Genomic DNA, 13,114 nt, shown 5'->3' on the forward strand with positions numbered 1-13,114 from the left:
CTCCAACCAGTCCTTCCGAAAGGAGATCGGTCCTGGGTGTTCACTGGAAGGACTGATGTTGAAGCTGAAACTCCAGTACTTTGGCCACCTGATGCGAAGAACTGACTCACTGGTAAAGACCCTGATGCTGGGAAAGATTGAGGGCAGGAGCAGAAGGGGGCGATGGAGGATAAGATGATTGGATGGCATCAACGACTCAATGGACATGGGTTTGGGTGGACTCCAGGAGTTGGTGGTGGACAGGGAGGCCTGGCGTGCTGCGGTTCATGGGGTCGCAAAGAGTCGGACATGACTGAGTGACTGAACTGAACTGAACTGAACTGAGAGGCTGAGCTAGGAGCTGAAAGACCAGGTATTAATTCAGCAGTGGGATCTGTGGGCGAGAGAATGTAAGAGAATGATGGAGTCAGTGTACTCATTTAGAGAGCCTAAGTGTACAGAACCCAAGAGGGAGCTGGTTGAATAGAGCCAAGGCCTCGGCATCTGTACGTGGACAGGTGAGGCTGAGACAGCCCATCCTGGACATAAGCAAGGGCATAAGGAAGGGTGGATGGCTGCAGACACACACACACCCATGGTCGTTGGTGTTTCCTGTACATCAATGTCTCAGATAAGCGTCTGGGTCTTGAGAAGCTGAGCTGGGAGACTAGGAAACTGTCCTGCTCAGCTCTGTGATTCCCGCTTCATATTTGCAGTTAGAATCTGTGCTGCATCTTCACTGCAAAAGCGACTGAGGAAGACAAGGAGGCAAAGGACATCATGGAAAATCAGAAGAAACCAGGCTTAGAATTGTGGGGTGACTGGGATGGTGCCAACAGGCAAACATATTTTGGTGTGATATTAAGGCCCGCCAATCTTCCCACAGGTAGACTGGCTCTTCCCATGGGTTCACGGGTAAAGGATCTGCCTACAATGCAGGAGATCCAGGTTCAATCCCTAGGTTGGGAAGATGCCCTGGAGGAGGAAATAGCAACCCACTCCAGTATTCTTGCCTGGAAAATTCCTTAGACAGAGGAGACTGGTGGGCTGTAGTCCATGGGGTCACAAAACAGGCAAACACAACTTAGCGACTACACAACAGCAAGGTACTACCATTACAAGGTGGGGAGGCAGGGGGGTCGCAATTTCAGTCTACTGCTACTTAGATGTATACAGAAAATATAGCAGCTTTATTTTGTATAATTGATCTTCTCATTTCCCCGAGCCTCTTGCCACCAGGGATATAGGTGGTGGGTTCAGGAATGGATAAACTTGCTCCTTAAAGACCACTTCGTTTCCTCAGTTTGAAGCATCTCCACTGAGTTAAAATAGTCCTGTCTAGTCTCAGAGTTCGTGACTTTGGAAGAGAAGGGACGTCTTACTCTGTCTTCTGAATACTCACTGGCGCCCTCTGCAGGGCAGCTGATGCTCCCAGAACCAAAGCCTCCCGGTGAATCTATCCCACTTGGACAGACATTCAAGCTGTTGTGTATGTAAGAGGCTGTGGTCCCAGCACTTTCTCCCTAACAACGGCGGTCAGAACCCCGGTGGTCCAATGCTCACATCCCCTACACGACCGTGCTCTTCATTTTCCTCTCACCTCTCACCTGTCAAGAAGGGTCTTTCTACTTCCTCTTCTTGTCCAGTCTGGGCATTTCCTCCCTCATATCATAGTCATTCCCAAGGTGACATTCACCCTTCATTGGAGCAGCCACGGGGGAATGGCTGTGGACAACATTATTTATAGAGGAGTTGGATGAAAACCACAGGCATTTAATATTTTTAAAATATTTCCTCCATTACAAGAGGTGCATTCCTTTAGCCTAAGCTTTATTTCATCTCATAAAATGCAGATATGCCTAGGGAGTGTCAAGCAAAATCTCTTTTTTCTGAAGCACTCTTGGAAGAATGAGGTTGTTGGTGGCTCACCCAGCCCTAAAACCGCATAAACCCATCCATCCATCCATCCATTCATTCAGTAGCTGGTCACTGAACACATCTCTGTGCTGGCCCAGTTCCAGGAAAAGGGGACCGCAAACTACTGAGAGGAACAGAAGGACAAGAATAAGGAATTCATGACCTGACACACAGGATGCGCACAGGATGCTGTGGGGCTGAATAGCGCAGGCCGGGGGCTCTGGGAAGGTTATCTGAGCGCGAGACAAGTGGTGCAGAAGGACAAGAGGGAATTATGGAGGTGGAGCGGGGTGGAGGGAACAGGCGCCGACAACACAAGCAACAGGACATGCAGAGGCTTCAGGTGGGAAAGAGCTTGGAGGGTCCCTTCCCAAGGTATCTGTGGGAATAGGCTCCTCGTGGGGATGGATGGATCATTAGGGGGAGAGGCTGGAGGCAAGGTGTGGAAGGAGACAGGAAGCTAAGGCAGTCAAAACTCACCTTGAGAAAGAATTCCCTGGTGGTCCAGCCATTACTTCCCTGGTGGCTCAGAGGTTAAAGCATCTGCCTGCATCTGCCTGTAATGAGGGAGAGCTGGGTTTGATCCCTGGGTCAGGAAGATCCCCTGGAGAAGGAAATGGCCACCCACTCCAGTATTCTTGCCTGGAGAATTCCATGGACGGAGGAGCCTGGTGGGCTACAGTCCATGGTGTCGCAAAGAGTCGGATACGACTGGGCAACTTCACTTTCACTTTCACTTTCCAGCTGTGAAGACTCTAAACTTCCACTGCTGGGAACAGGGGTTCAATACCAGGTTAGGGAACTAAGATCCCACATGCTTTGTGGGATAATCCCCAACCCCACAAAAAAAGTCATCTTGAAAACTTGTGGGTGAAGTCATGGCCACATTTTCATTGCTCATTAAAGAACCACCACCACCCCCCAGATGCTTTAAGCCTTATTCTCATCACTTGCAAACTGAACTTGGATGGCCCTCCACTTTGGCCAAGTTTCTGGGTTCTATCCCGACCCTCTGGGGGAAGGCTGGTTGGGAGGGACCCTCAACATCACACTAACCCTGCACCTACTGTCAACCAGGTCAGGCACCAAGTGCCGGGAAGGGAACAAAACCATGGTCCTTACCTTCAGGGTGCCTGTTCTGGCAGATCCCAGCAGTGGGAACTGCCAAGGCTTTCGCCCTTCTGCCAGCACCCTGGTTACGCTTCATGTGGGGGCACAAATCCCAAATCTGATGGATTTGTGCACACGCCTGCCATACTCCCCTTCACTCTCCAACTTCCAGCCTCATTGGCCTCTCTGAGCTCCTAGAAGGAACCAAGCTGCCACCTCCCAAACGCCCAGCTCTCCTCTCCACTCTTCCTTCCTCAGGCAGCCTTCCCTGATTGCCAGGCTAGCTCAGTCTTCTTTAGAGCCATCATTCTTCAGGGCAGTGGTCTTATAGTGGGGTATTTACTGAATGGATGGCTCCCCACTTGGTTCTGAGTTCCTTGAGAGCACAGAGGGTGGTGTGTGATAACACAGTAGGGAGAGCAACTGGCACAGAGTGGGAGCTGCATGGATAGGAATTGGATGAAAGAAGTAACCGCAGAGGGAGTGAGCAAAGATTATTCTGGCTTCCTCCCCAGCATCCTCGGACGTGAAGACTACGAGGCCTACACGGTCTGCAACCCCTTCCCCAGCCTCCTCCTCAAATATCTGATCCACCATCTCCCTCTAGGACACTTAACTCTGGCCTCATCATCTGTTCCTGGTGTTCTGACTCCCACGTGTTTCTGTTACAGGAAAACTATATTCCAGCCTCAGGGCCTTTGCACACCCTGCTCCTTGTGACTGGAATTCTCTTTCCCCCAGCATTCATGTGACTGACCCCTTCCATCCTTTCATTCAGGTCTCTGTTCATAGAATACCTTCCCTTGAGGCCTTTCTCATTGTGTGTGTATCATCTCTCTCCCTCCACTAGAATATGAACCTCTTGTGGGCAGTAATGTGGTCTCTTTTGTACTCTGCCAGGTCCCCAGTTCTTATTATAGCATCTGGCATGTTGTAGACCCTCAATAAAGGTTTGTGGGTGAGTGAGTGAAGGAAGGAATGAATTCATTCATGCATCTTTGGCCCAGAAAGGCCCTGGGCTTTGTCCTCAGAGACACTTTCTCCTTTGACCCTGTGGCAAAAAAAAAAAAAAAAAAAAAAATGAACTTCTATGCTCAACCAAGATCTAATCCAAGCAGGCTCTAAATTCCCAGCTGCAAATTAATAGTGATAATAAACCACTATTAAGTGCTAACTGTATGCCAGATATTCTGCTAAGTGTTGTCATCTGTATACATCTTTCTTACAGTACTATTGTGAGAAGAGTAGTTACAAGCCCTTTTTGATAGACAGAGAAAATGATGATCAGAGAGGCTAGATCACTTGTCCAGCGTCACACAGCTAGTAAGTGACTAAGCTGGCATTCGAGACTCATCAATCTCTGGGGCAAAGGTTGGCAAAGTATGGCTCACAGGCCAGCTCCAGTTCACTACATGTTTTTGTACAGCCTGTGAGCTAGGACAGGTTTTCACATTTTTAAAGAGTTGAGGGGGTGGGTTGGAAAGGGGGAGAATGTGCAACAGAAACCATACATGGCCCACAAAGCTTAAAATGATAAGAGAATGAATATACCAAATTAAGAATTCCCTGGGCACTCCCCATGTGGACACAGGAGTCACAGAGAAGAGATGCATACTTAATGCATTGGGCTCCCCTTTTACTCCAAGCACCAGCTAAGCACAGGCATGGATATTATCTTGTTGAGTCACCTCACAACCTCCAGCATAGAGATGATTTAAAGGGTGCCTAGAGGGCCTTCCCTGGTGGTCCAGAGGTTAAGAATCTGCCTTGCAATGCAGAGGATGCAGATTTGATCCCTGGTTGGGGAACTAAGATCCCACATGCCGTGGAACAACTAAGCCTGCATGTCACAAATAAAGAGTTCACACACTGCAAGGAAAGTAAGACCCGACCTGGCCAAATCAGTATTTTTTTTAAAAGGTGGGATGAATTGAGGGAATAGCATTGAAACATATACATTACCATATGTAAAACAGGTAGCCAGTGGGAAGATGCTGTATAGCACGGGGAGCTCAACCTGGTGCTCTGTGACAACCTAGAGGGGTGGGATGGGGGATGAGAGGGAGGTTCGAGAGAGAGGGGACAGTTCAGTTCAGTCGTTTAACCGGGTCTGACTCTTTGTGGCCCCATGGACTGCAGCACAGCAGCCTTCCCTATCACCAACTCCCAGAGCTTGCTCAAATTCACGTCCATCAAGTCAGTGATGCCATCCAACCATCTCATCCTCTGTCTTCCCCTTCTCCTCCTGCCTTCAATCTTTCCCAGCATCAGGGTCTTTTCCAATGAGTCAGTTCTTCACATCAGGTGGCCAAAGTTTCAGCTTCAGCATCAGTCCTTCCAATGAACACCCAGGACTGATTTCCTTTAGGAGTGACTGGTTTGATCTCCTTGCAGTCTAAGGGACTCTCAAGAGTCTTCTCCAACACCACTCAGAAGCATCAGTTCTTCAGTGCTCAGCTTTCTTTATAGTCCAACTCTCACATCCATACATGACTACTGGGAAAACAATAGCTTTGACTGGACAGACCTTTGTTGGAAAAGTAATGTCTCTGCTTTTTACTATGCTGTCTAGGTTGGTCAGAGCTTTTCTTCCAAGGAACTTCTCTTCCAAGAGAGGGGACATATGTATGCTTATGGCTGATTCACATTGTAGTATGGCAGAAACCAATACAACATTGTAAAGCAATTATCCTCCAATTAAAAATAAATTTTAAAAAAATTACAAGTGAAAAAAAAAAAAGAGAGAGAGGCCTGGAGATAAAGTGAGGTGGCCAAGGCCACATTTTAAGAGACAGAACCAGGTGCAGAATTACAAAGTCGTGGCTAAAGAGTCGTCGTTAGCACTCATCTGGTCCCAGCTCTTTCTTTTATGGATTCAGAACACAAAGTATCCGAGTTGTGGGGAGACTGGGGACACTTGGGATTAACACCACAGCCCCTCTCCATCCCTCGGCCAGAGGTTTGCCCTCAATTTTCCCTCCACTCCACCCTCATTTCCAAAATCTCCAGGAGTCTCTACCAGCCCCGGCATCAGTCCTTCTCCTCTCCCCATCCTGACTTTCCACCTCACCTGCAGCAGCCCTGCTTGCAAGGACCACTCCAACTACAAATGAAGTGAAGGGCAAAACTGAATTAATATGATCTGAGCAACGGAAGCACAAAGGCCCCAATTTCCTCTCCACATGATACAGGAAGATCGGGGCCACGTGGGGAGCAGGCACAGGGCCTTTTGATGTTTGCCTTCCTGCGAGCACCAAGCAGAAGGATAGGAGACGCCTTCACCTCCTCCATGCAAACTCGCACCAGCAGGCTACCAGTCACGCTTGAAACATGGCCAGAGATGAAAAACAAAGGAAGGAGGTGGAGAAGGAAGAGAGAGATGAGGGTGGTTGAGAGAGCGTTAAGGATGACAAGACCCTTTAAAACTAGCAACAGGATGCGTGAAAGAGCTTGCACACACTCTCCCAACACAGCCCTGGGCTGAGCTCCTGGAAATGTATCAACAGGGGAATCAGCCTGCCCTAGAGCCTTACTGATGGGGACACCAAATCCTTCTCCATTCACCTGAGCTGAGGTTACTGAAACCCGGGAGCCAGGATGCTGCCATAGCTCGCATAGTCAGTTGCACCAGCCAGGACACCAGGTCTGTAAATACCCCTTCAGATTCACATCTCCAACTCAGGTATCTGTGGTTCAACTTGGAACATGTGCCAGTCATGTTGGCATTTAGGAAACCACCAGTCAACCTCTCTTTCTCTCTCTCTCTCATTCTTTCAGACTTTTTATTACAATGAGATGGGTAGCTAACTTCAGTCTAAACCACCTTGGGTTTATTCTGCAACACTAGTAACTCTGGGCCGTTCCAAGGTACTAACTGAAGATCAAAGGTCTTGTCTCACTGAAACAACTTCCTGCCTTAATTCACCACATTGGCCACCAAAATTATTTAGGAAACATGTCAAAAATACATCCAAACAAGAAATTGCAGTGGCCTTTTCCTTCCAGAGAGAGGAGAATGAAGTAAGATCTCTTTTCTTAGTTGCGTCCTTATAACACAATTTTTTTTAATTGTAATACGCTATCGTAATATCTACTGTCATTATTTTATAGATGGTAGAACTAAAGGCTCAGAGAAGTTAGTTGACTTGTCTGAGGACCACATGTTACATTGTGATGTAGCCAGACGTCCAGCCTAGGGCTGTCTTGTTTTAAAGCCTGAACCCTTTCAGATAATACCCACGTACATTTGTCCTAAAATGGCCATGTGGGCCATTTGTGAAAGCAGAGTCAGACTGAGCCCAGATGTTCCTTGAAAATGATACCAGAGTAACCCGGATTCGGCAGCTGCCTGAACTTGTACTTGTCAGTGTTGTCCACGTTGCCAGCAAAGTTGGAAGGTGAAGATCTCCAGCTGCTAATACACCTCAGTACGAGCCTGCTTTGCCCGAAACTGGGAGCCCATTACTATGGATGGGAAAAGTCACTATAAATGCAATTACATGCTCACCTCCATAGCCAAATGCCAATACGTAAGCCTTTGTGCATGGATAACTAAGCTCTTTGAACAAGCAAAAAAATCTTCAGTCATATTTTCTCCCAAGCCTAGGGGTTACTCAGGAAGTCACCTTTGGTGACTTATACACAGAGGTTAATGCAGATGACTTTTGCCCCATATTGGGGCAGGAGGGGGGAGTACAGGGGATAATGACCGGCAATTCACATTGTTGGAGACAGGCAGCCATTGAATTTGATCTTAATATTCTAGCCCATGAGCCAGCAGTTTCACTAGAGCCTGGGTTTTTTTTTTTTTTTTTAAGGCAGGAAAACCCCACACACATTCTTTCAATTTCTAAAGGGAAATTTGACTCAAGCTGTAGAACAAAGGACGAAGAAATAGAAGTAAAAGAAAATCAAAGAAAAAGTGATTTGGATTCAAGGGGATCAAATGTTTCATTTATTGCAGGTTGGAGACCTTCAATCAGTCAAATGAAAGGAACATTTGTATTAAAATACCTACGAGGCAGAGAGAAAGCCTTGATCGGGCGCGGGAGAGTTAAGTTACAGCAATCTTGCTGAGAGATATGAACCCACCTTCGAGGCTATCTGTTCCTAATATTGAAGGTTTTCTGTGTTACAGACCTGAGATGAAAGGTAGTTGTTTTGACGTCTGGGTCTGGAAGCCAGACGCTGAAATTAGCAGCGTTCTCCAAGTGTGTGTTGCAGGGATGAAGAGCCTTAGATGGAGGGAAAATGTATCCGCTTTTTTTTTTTTAATTTTCTTGGCTGTGCTGGGTCTTCATGGCTGCACACAGGTTTTCTCCAGTCGCGGTGGGTGAGGGTTACTCCCTAGCTGCAGTGTGCAAGCTTCTCATTGCTGTGGCTTCACTTGTCACGGAGTGTGGGCTCCGGTTGTCGTGGCTCCTGGGCTCCAGAGCACAGCCTCGGTAGTTGTGGCCCATGGGCTTATTTGCTCTGCAACAAATAGGATCTTCCCAGATGAGGGATCGGACTTGTGTCCTCTGCTTTGAAAGGCAAATTCTTAATCACTGGGCTACCAGGAAAGCCCTAGCTGCTTTATTGAAATGAAAAGATGTTTAAGGCAACACTAAGGGCCCAAGTCATCTGTGAAAGCAGGGTGCGGATGGAAATTATGAAAACACCTTCAGGTGGATGGGAAGGAGCAGGAGAGGAGCACTAGACAAGGGACCAGGGGACCTGGGATACAGTCTCCTCTCCCCCTGGGATGGTAGCTCCATGGCGACTGAGACTTGGTCTGCCTGGGTCATGGCGCCAGGTATATTAGAGGTGATCCACAGAGAGAAGTCAGATGGACACACGGATGAAAAAATGAGTGAGACATTGGGTGAACCCTTCTCCTCTTTGAGCTTAAGTCTTGTAAAATGCAAAGGTTGGACTAGCTGAGGATTTCCCTAGTGGGATGGATACAATGATGCTTGGGTACCATACGGATGGGATCAGGGGATAAATATGAATATGGCATTAAATCACGCCAATACACAGAGGGGAAAATGTATCACTTTTGAGCTGTCTTTCAAGCTTTCTGATTCCCTCCAGTTGAAAGTCTCCAGTCCAAAACTAGTATGTCTTTAACACCTCTCTTATGTTCTTAGACCTCTTGCTATCATAATAAGAGGATTCAGGTTCCCATGCCTCCACAGGCAATAGTTTCCAGCTAAAGTTAATAACATGATTTCTTTCTTTTTTCATTATGTTTACAGTTACCTATTTACGGCAAGTATAAGTAATTTTTCCTTTACAGAACTAATTTTTTAAGATTTCTTTGTCGGAAAAATATAGATGAGTAAACATGAATTGACGTAAATAAATAAGAGTTCAAGAGGGATGCAGGAAAGGCAAACACCTTGATGATGAAACCAAATGCCTCTGACTTGGGAAGAAGCGTCCCAACAGACCTCCAAGTTTCCCTCTAGAACACTGACCATCTGAGCTACCCCCTCTGGCTTGTAGAGCGCAAACGCGGCTATCTCCAGCAAAGGGGTAGCCGTAGCCTCCACTTTAGGCTGCTGAATCATTCATTCATCTGTTCTTTTGATAAATTTTTACTGAAGGCATACTATGTATTCACTGCTTTTCCAGTTACTGGGGATAGATCAAGGGAAAAAATAGACCAAAAAATAAACAAAAACCTTGCCCTCGTGGAGTTTCTATTCTAGAGATCTGAGCCAGGGCAGGGATCAGTTGAAGCAAATGAGGCACCAGGGTGCAAAACTTAAGGAAGCCCTTGAGGACAGTGCCCCATCCAGGCCACAGCTTGACACGGTTCATCATCACTTAGGGGGCCATGGATTCTGCTCCTGGGCATCTGCTGTTCAGTCTTGAGGGGGACCCCCAGAATCAGCACTAGTCCAGAGTTCTCCAGATGAGTCCATGTACATCATGATTGAGAACCACTGCGTTATAGACCTAGACCAAGAAACCTTTAAAATTTCTAGTCCGGCATTTTTCAAGATCATCTATCAATGGATGTTTACCAAATCAATGAACTAGTAAGTGAATGCCAATATACTGCCATGCACCATAGTCACAGAAATCTCTTCTTTCCTGTGTGTAGTTGGTAGGGATCAGGGGCTCTTCTGAGCTTTTTTTAAAGATTTTTTTGATGTGGACAATTTTTTTAAAGCCTTTATTGACTTTGATACAATATTGCTTCTGTTTTGTTTTTTGGTCGGGAAGCATGTGGGATCTTAGCTCCTCAACCAGGGATCGAACCTGCAACCCCTACATTAGAAGGCAAAGTCCCAACCACTGGGCTACCAGGAAAGTCCCCTCTTCTGAGCTCTTTACACTTTGTGCCTTAATCAATCCTCACAACCACCTCCAGGAGGTATGATTTATTATCATCAGCCCATTTTGCAGATGAGAGGCAGATTTCTAAGGAAGTTGCCCAAGGTCACCCAGAAAGCCGTACTCCTAACCACTGTGTCCAACTGCCTCTGTGGGAGGGACCTTGATGCCTGGGTCCTTGGGCATAGGAGTTATGGTGAAAGTGAGGGAAATGGGATCATTTGCATATTAAATAGGGCACATAGGAACAGCCATGACTTCCACCAAAAAATATGTCCTCAATCATCCTCTCCAAACACAAGGCCCACTCCAGTTTCACTTTACATCCCTATCCGTTAAAGCCACGGCTGTATAATAATGTTCCCCTATGTAGGAAAACAGCAACAGCAGCAATACACGCACTAGACCACGCAGCAGCTGTCTTCCCTCCCTACCATTCGGGGAAGCGTGCGGAATGGCTGGAGTGTGGAAAATCAGAAAAGGGTCGTGCTCAATGTCTCCAGCTCTTCTGACTTTTCCAAAGAAACAAAAAATTGAAACCTCGTGTGAAAATTCCCGATTTCCACATGGGCTCTAACTTCTAAATCACTGCATGGGGCAGATATGTGTTTGGGTGTAAGACATGAATGTGAAATCAGGAGGGAAAGGTCAAAGCTGAAGGAAAGTCCCTGTGGATCTGGTCTAAGAGCTCTATCAGGTCTGGGACCAGTGGCTGCATTTCTTTGTGCCTTGAATCTAAAGCTGTAAGAAGAATATAAAAATATCACGGATTCCTTCTTCAACTTTTAGTGACAATTTCCATATATCTAACACTGTGCCAGATGGCGGATTTAAAGATTAAATCAATATGCTTATCACTGAGAGAGAGACAGGGACAGTGAACCCTAGGTCCACGGGATGAGGGCGGCTATGAAATCAGAACCTGGGAGGAGTTCTGCCTGGAAGAGATGACATTTCAGCCAGGCTTGGAAGGCTAAAGTGATGCTTCTGGCAGTAAGGGCAAAAAGGAAAGGACTTTTCCTTGATATCAAAGTACTGTGTACGCCAACACAGCATGAATGTTTCATGAGTTCAAAAATCACACATGCACATCCATAAATAATCTGAAGAATGTGCAGATTGGTACCACAAATCCAAACCTGCATCTTTTGTTTTGTATACAAATTACTTAAGTGTCAAACCAGACTCACTGGGTTTTCCATTGAGCTGCTCCCCTTACCAGAGTCATGATGTCCAGAAACTCAGGTAACGCACGTTGGGATCACCTCCATTTCATCCCTCTTCCTTCTCCTCCATGCGTGATCCAGAGACCTATCCCTCCAATCAAGCGCATTCCTCACCTACTGCCCGCCCTCAGGCCACCACCATCATCTCATTCAATCACTGTCTCCTGGGTGGGCGCTTGTTGTTTTCTTTCTGCTTTTCTTGTCTCTCTTCCAGTCAGTCCGTTGACACTTCCAAAACTCAGATCTGACTGCATTGCTCTGTAGCTCTAAAGCTTCATCGGTTCCAGGGGCTTCAGGATAAAGTATAGCATGGCATCCACAGCCCTTGGCACTCAGAGCCTTGCTTCCTCTCCTCTCTCACCATCCCTCAGTCCAAAATCCCCTAACAGATGTCCAAGGAGCCTTCTGTTCCTGCCCACCAGACATTCCACAGAATGTGCCTGGCGCTTTCCTACCTGGGAACTCTGACCCAGGCTCTTCTCTTCAGTGACTCCCTGCCGTGTTTAGCAGTAGACTCACAGCCGTGGCCAAGGAGTCCTCCTCTGGATGCCTTCTCTGGCTATCAACCCCCACCATTCCCCTCCAGCCCCCACTGGGGCACAGCAAGCCAGGGACAGAGCTGGGGAGTTAAGACAGGCGAGGCAGGAGGGATCTTGAAAAGCAAGGAGGGAACATTCATTTTTGCAAAACCCTCAACCCAGAAAGCCACTTTTTTTTTTTTTTTTTTTTTTTTTGCTAAAGCCTCAGTTCTCCAAAAACCTTTCAGCAAGCATGAAGACCTATAGCAGAAATAAAGAGAAAGTATTTCACACGTTGGAAAAAGGCCCGGGGCAGAAGACATGAAAGCCACAAGCTGGCAGTAGGTACTGCAAGGTTGAGCAGGAAACCCAGATCAAATGGGAGGTTGGGACATTTCTGGGACGCACATGGACCCCAGCCCTGCTCAGGCAGGCGGATACTTGCTTCTGAGGGGCGGGGCCTTCAGGCTCCCTAAGGGCTCCGACAGCCATGTGTCCCCAGGCATTGTTCACAGCCAGCAAAGGGGAGGGGACTGCACTAGGCCTGTTCTGGGCTGAGGCAGGAAAGCCCAACAGGTTAGAGCGGAGCACACTCTGGGCCGTGCCCTTATCAGTCACCAGGGAAGAAGACAACACTTCCAACAGGAGTGTCTCCCTTTCTACCTCGAGGATTCAGACACTCTACTTGGAAAACAAAGTCACTAACTCCAACATCGTGGCCGGGCAGGTGACAAGAGAAAGCAGTATCACCCAGCAGGGATCAAGATGAACAGACTATGGCCTTGACAGGCAGGCCTAATTCCAGCTGATGGTCCCAGATCTGTTGACTTTTCTAGAGAGGTCAGTTATTGGCATTTTCATGGGAAATCTTATTATTAAAATGTTCGCTCAAAAAGAAAAGTTTGCTCCATTTTTTAAAAATACCATATAGTGCAAAAGAAAAAAGGCCTCATGTGCCTGAACCCTGATGTCTGGGTTCAGGTTAAGCTCATTATTTCTAAGCAAAAAAAGAAAGAAAGAAAGAAATACAGCCCTTGG

At 47.1% G+C, this 13,114-nt stretch overlaps 1 long non-coding RNA gene across 2 annotated transcripts in view; it reads left to right on the top strand.

Moving 5' to 3' along the window:
* LOC128063281 (uncharacterized) overlaps window positions 1–13,114 on the top strand; it is a 48,356-nt gene that overhangs the window by 31,216 nt on the left and 4,026 nt on the right. The gene's annotated exons all lie outside the window — the stretch shown is intronic.

This window comes from Budorcas taxicolor, chromosome 18 (genome assembly GCF_023091745.1).
Source record: "Budorcas taxicolor isolate Tak-1 chromosome 18, Takin1.1, whole genome shotgun sequence".
Classification (NCBI taxonomy): Eukaryota; Metazoa; Chordata; class Mammalia; order Artiodactyla; family Bovidae; genus Budorcas; species Budorcas taxicolor.